Source organism: Ictalurus furcatus, chromosome 10 (assembly GCF_023375685.1).
Source record: "Ictalurus furcatus strain D&B chromosome 10, Billie_1.0, whole genome shotgun sequence".
Taxonomy (NCBI): Eukaryota; Metazoa; Chordata; class Actinopteri; order Siluriformes; family Ictaluridae; genus Ictalurus; species Ictalurus furcatus.
The window spans coordinates 31,591,401-31,597,400 of NC_071264.1; positions in this window are offsets into that span (position 1 = coordinate 31,591,401).

The following is a 6,000-nucleotide window of genomic DNA, read 5'->3' on the forward strand; positions in this document are numbered from 1 at the left end:
TGTGACCATAGTCCAACCGTCTCTCTCTGGCCAAGCCATGGTTTAAGAGTCTTATCCTTTTTAATGTGTATGTGTGTTCGTAGAGTGATTGTGGAGCTAAATGAATGAAGTTGGACCTTTTTTCTGTATTTTAGGTGCCAGAGGATTCCTGGGGAGAACGGAACCAGGTAAGTAGGCTTATTTATTATTTTTAATGTTTTTTTGTGTGTTCTCAGGTAAGTAGGATCTTAATTAGTATCGTGTACTTTTTTATTTCCAGGAAAATAGGGCTTGATTTGTGTAAGATACTTGTTATATTCCCGGTTAATAGGGCTTAATTTGTATTATATACTTTGTTATCAATTGTATTTTGGGGAATTTTTATTTCAGGTCAATAGGTCTTAATTTGTAATATGTGCTTTTTAATTTTCAGGGAAGTAGGGCTTAATTTGTATAAGATATCTGTTATTCTCCCGGTTAATAGGGCTTAATTTGTATTATATGCTTTGTTATCAATTGTATTTTGAGGAATTTTTATTCTGAATCAGTGGAGTCCCTTTCCTTGAATTGTTGAGTGAGGATAAATTAACAAGCCGTTGCAACGTTTCGGTTCTCCTGGAACCTTCTTCAGGCAGGCTTGTTATTATTTGAAATTAATTAAGCAAAAAGATTGAGGATCCAAAGAATATGAGTATTGTTTAAAGGCTTTCTCTCAAAGAGCTGCAAGCAGTGAGTGAGCTTTTGCCTCCTCAACTGTCCCTTTTTATAGTATAGGGGGCGGGACTCTGTTTGAATTGGCCAATAGGAGGCTCTCCCATGTTTCTGTGGTTTTTGAAAGATAACAGCCTTGGGCCAATCAAAAAATTAACTATTTTACTCATATGTAGTGGGGCTTTTTGCATTGTTTTGTTTAGATTTTAACCTAATAGTATTATTTATTAAATTACTGTTTCCCACTTGTGTACTGTGGGTTTTCCCATTATTTATTTATTTCTCCATTTAGGTTTAAATTGTTTTAATCTCTTTTTTAATTCTTTTTTCTTTTTCTTTCAAGGGATTCTAGGGTGGCAAAGGTATGCGTTCGCCTGTGTTTGTCCTTATTGGGAGTTGTAATGAATTAGAATGATTCTTATGAACAGGCCGACCAGAAGGGAAAAGAACAGTAGAGCGAATTGCAAACATGAGGCACGGGCTGATTAGGGTTGGGGTTAGGGTTAGCGGTTAGGGTTAGGGTTAGGGTTTAGGGTTAGGGTTAGGTGGTTAGGGTTAGGGTTAGGTGGTTAGGGTTAGGGTTAGGCGGTTAGGGTTAGGGTTTAGGGTTAGGGTTAGGCGGTTAGGGTTAGGGTTAGGGTTTAGGGTTAGGGTTAGGCGGTTAGGGTTAGGGTTAGGGTTTAGGGTTAGGGTTAGGCGGTTAGGGTTAGGGTTAGGGTTTAGGGTTAGGGTTAGGCGGTTAGGGTTAGGGTTAAGGTTAGGGTTAGGCTGTTAGGGTTAGGGTTAGGGTTATGGTTAGGGTTAGGCGGTTAGGGTTAGGGTTAGGGTCAGGGTAGGCGCTAACCTGTGTGCACTGGCCATCTTATGTCGCTCACTCCACTGGGTTTCACCCCCATGTCAGCCGGTCCATTCCCACCATTCTTTTTCTCTTTTGTTGGACTCGGTGAGTATATTTTTACGGTCATGTCGTGTCTGCATGCCGTGTGTCTTTTTTATCGTGCCTCCCGGTGGGATTGAGCCTTTGTCGAGCCTGTCAGGCTGTGGTGGAGTGACACGGATTCCCCTTCGTGCGTCGGAACCGTCCCGTTCGCGGTCCCTGATAGGGATAGGGTCTTTTTCCTGTCTGGTACAGGAGTTTGGGCGGACGCCGGGAGCGTGTCGTACTTGCGGGGAGGCCGGGAAGTTGAGAGAAACGTCCGAGAGGCTGCCCGCGTCCTCGTCGCCGACGGAGGACACATCGCTCTGCGGGTCAGTCATCGTGGACCTCGTTTGTTTTCTCTGCGGGGTGGACGTTTCGGACTCCTGTTCGGCCTGTGGGCTTTCGAACAGAGTCTCGAGGTTCAGCGGAGCTACCGTCATCTCCGCGTACTGTCTGGCCTCGTCGACCGTCTGGCGCTTGAGTTTTGTACCGAAGGTACGTTCGGCCCACTGGGTGGCTCTGTCGAAGGAACGGTCCCACCCTTCGCATCCGATCCGTTCGAGTTTGTTCCCCTCTTCGGACAACGCCTTTGCGTAGTGGCTATTCAGAATATCGATGGTGTTCTGAGCCCACTTTTTCGCATTGTCCTCAATGAGGGCTCGTGTGGCGGCATTTGGCAAAGCCGGTTTGATCACCTCCGACAGGTATTTTACAATCTGGCCGATCGCAGGAGGCTGCCCTTGGCGGATATTGTTGATATGATGTGACAATTTTATAATCTTGAACGACGTGCGGACCGAGTCGATATGAGGGTCCGTAAACTGTTTTGGCTTTTGTTTCTGCCCGTGGTGTGATTTTTTGTTTTTGGGGTGTGAGCGCACCATATACTGAGGCACAGAGGGACAGGGCCTCGAACGGGCCCGGGATTCAAAAGGTTGCGGCCTGTCAGGCCGACGATCAAAGTCACGATAGTGAGTAGGGGCCGTGCTCCTACGGCCTCCGTATTCGACCATCTCCGCGTAGGAGAACACTCTTTCCCCCTGTGCACGGTGCTCTATGTCGCGGTGGGAACGGGGCGTAGGCCGAGCCATACTCTGGACGGCACGTCTGCGTCCGCGTGTGACCATAGTCCAACCGTCTCTCTCTGGCCAAGCCATGGTTTAAGAGTCTTATCCTTTTTAATGTGTATGTGTGTTCGTAGAGTGATTGTGGAGCTAAATGAATGAAGTTGGACCTTTTTTCTGTATTTTAGGTGCCAGAGGATTCCTGGGGAGAACGGAACCAGGTAAGTAGGCTTATTTATTATTTTTAATGTTTTTTTGTGTGTTCTCAGGTAAGTAGGATCTTAATTAGTATCGTGTACTTTTTTATTTCCAGGAAAATAGGGCTTGATTTGTGTAAGATACTTGTTATATTCCCGGTTAATAGGGCTTAATTTGTATTATATACTTTGTTATCAATTGTATTTTGGGGAATTTTTATTTCAGGTCAATAGGTCTTAATTTGTAATATGTGCTTTTTAATTTTCAGGGAAGTAGGGCTTAATTTGTATAAGATATCTGTTATTCTCCCGGTTAATAGGGCTTAATTTGTATTATATGCTTTGTTATCAATTGTATTTTGAGGAATTTTTATTCTGAATCAGTGGAGTCCCTTTCCTTGAATTGTTGAGTGAGGATAAATTAACAAGCCGTTGCAACGTTTCGGTTCTCCTGGAACCTTCTTCAGGCAGGCTTGTTATTATTTGAAATTAATTAAGCAAAAAGATTGAGGATCCAAAGAATATGAGTATTGTTTAAAGGCTTTCTCTCAAAGAGCTGCAAGCAGTGAGTGAGCTTTTGCCTCCTCAACTGTCCCTTTTTATAGTATAGGGGGCGGGACTCTGTTTGAATTGGCCAATAGGAGGCTCTCCCATGTTTCTGTGGTTTTTGAAAGATAACAGCCTTGGGCCAATCAAAAAATTAACTATTTTACTCATATGTAGTGGGGCTTTTTGCATTGTTTTGTTTAGATTTTAACCTAATAGTATTATTTATTAAATTACTGTTTCCCACTTGTGTACTGTGGGTTTTCCCATTATTTATTTATTTCTCCATTTAGGTTTAAATTGTTTTAATCTCTTTTTTAATTCTTTTTTCTTTTTCTTTCAAGGGATTCTAGGGTGGCAAAGGTATGCGTTCGCCTGTGTTTGTCCTTATTGGGAGTTGTAATGAATTAGAATGATTCTTATGAACAGGCCGACCAGAAGGGAAAAGAACAGTAGAGCGAATTGCAAACATGAGGCACGGGCTGATTAGGGTTGGGGTTAGGGTTAGCGGTTAGGGTTAGGGTTAGGGTTTAGGGTTAGGGTTAGGTGGTTAGGGTTAGGGTTAGGTGGTTAGGGTTAGGGTTAGGCGGTTAGGGTTAGGGTTTAGGGTTAGGGTTAGGCGGTTAGGGTTAGGGTTAGGGTTTAGGGTTAGGGTTAGGCGGTTAGGGTTAGGGTTAGGGTTTAGGGTTAGGGTTAGGCGGTTAGGGTTAGGGTTAGGGTTTAGGGTTAGGGTTAGGCGGTTAGGGTTAGGGTTAAGGTTAGGGTTAGGCTGTTAGGGTTAGGGTTAGGGTTATGGTTAGGGTTAGGCGGTTAGGGTTAGGGTTAGGGTCAGGGTAGGCGCTAACCTGTGTGCACTGGCCATCTTATGTCGCTCACTCCACTGGGTTTCACCCCCATGTCAGCCGGTCCATTCCCACCATTCTTTTTCTCTTTTGTTGGACTCGGTGAGTATATTTTTACGGTCATGTCGTGTCTGCATGCCGTGTGTCTTTTTTATCGTGCCTCCCGGTGGGATTGAGCCTTTGTCGAGCCTGTCAGGCTGTGGTGGAGTGACACGGATTCCCCTTCGTGCGTCGGAACCGTCCCGTTCGCGGTCCCTGATAGGGATAGGGTCTTTTTCCTGTCTGGTACAGGAGTTTGGGCGGACGCCGGGAGCGTGTCGTACTTGCGGGGAGGCCGGGAAGTTGAGAGAAACGTCCGAGAGGCTGCCCGCGTCCTCGTCGCCGACGGAGGACACATCGCTCTGCGGGTCAGTCATCGTGGACCTCGTTTGTTTTCTCTGCGGGGTGGACGTTTCGGACTCCTGTTCGGCCTGTGGGCTTTCGAACAGAGTCTCGAGGTTCAGCGGAGCTACCGTCATCTCCGCGTACTGTCTGGCCTCGTCGACCGTCTGGCGCTTGAGTTTTGTACCGAAGGTACGTTCGGCCCACTGGGTGGCTCTGTCGAAGGAACGGTCCCACCCTTCGCATCCGATCCGTTCGAGTTTGTTCCCCTCTTCGGACAACGCCTTTGCGTAGTGGCTATTCAGAATATCGATGGTGTTCTGAGCCCACTTTTTCGCATTGTCCTCAATGAGGGCTCGTGTGGCGGCATTTGGCAAAGCCGGTTTGATCACCTCCGACAGGTATTTTACAATCTGGCCGATCGCAGGAGGCTGCCCTTGGCGGATATTGTTGATATGATGTGACAATTTTATAATCTTGAACGACGTGCGGACCGAGTCGATATGAGGGTCCGTAAACTGTTTTGGCTTTTGTTTCTGCCCGTGGTGTGATTTTTTGTTTTTGGGGTGTGAGCGCACCATATACTGAGGCACAGAGGGACAGGGCCTCGAACGGGCCCGGGATTCAAAAGGTTGCGGCCTGTCAGGCCGACGATCAAAGTCACGATAGTGAGTAGGGGCCGTGCTCCTACGGCCTCCGTATTCGACCATCTCCGCGTAGGAGAACACTCTTTCCCCCTGTGCACGGTGCTCTATGTCGCGGTGGGAACGGGGCGTAGGCCGAGCCATACTCTGGACGGCACGTCTGCGTCCGCGTGTGACCATAGTCCAACCGTCTCTCTCTGGCCAAGCCATGGTTTAAGAGTCTTATCCTTTTTAATGTGTATGTGTGTTCGTAGAGTGATTGTGGAGCTAAATGAATGAAGTTGGACCTTTTTTCTGTATTTTAGGTGCCAGAGGATTCCTGGGGAGAACGGAACCAGGTAAGTAGGCTTATTTATTATTTTTAATGTTTTTTTGTGTGTTCTCAGGTAAGTAGGATCTTAATTAGTATCGTGTACTTTTTTATTTCCAGGAAAATAGGGCTTGATTTGTGTAAGATACTTGTTATATTCCCGGTTAATAGGGCTTAATTTGTATTATATACTTTGTTATCAATTGTATTTTGGGGAATTTTTATTTCAGGTCAATAGGTCTTAATTTGTAATATGTGCTTTTTAATTTTCAGGGAAGTAGGGCTTAATTTGTATAAGATATCTGTTATTCTCCCGGTTAATAGGGCTTAATTTGTATTATATGCTTTGTTATCAATTGTATTTTGAGGAATTTTTATTCTGAATCAGTGGAGTCCCTTTCCTTGAA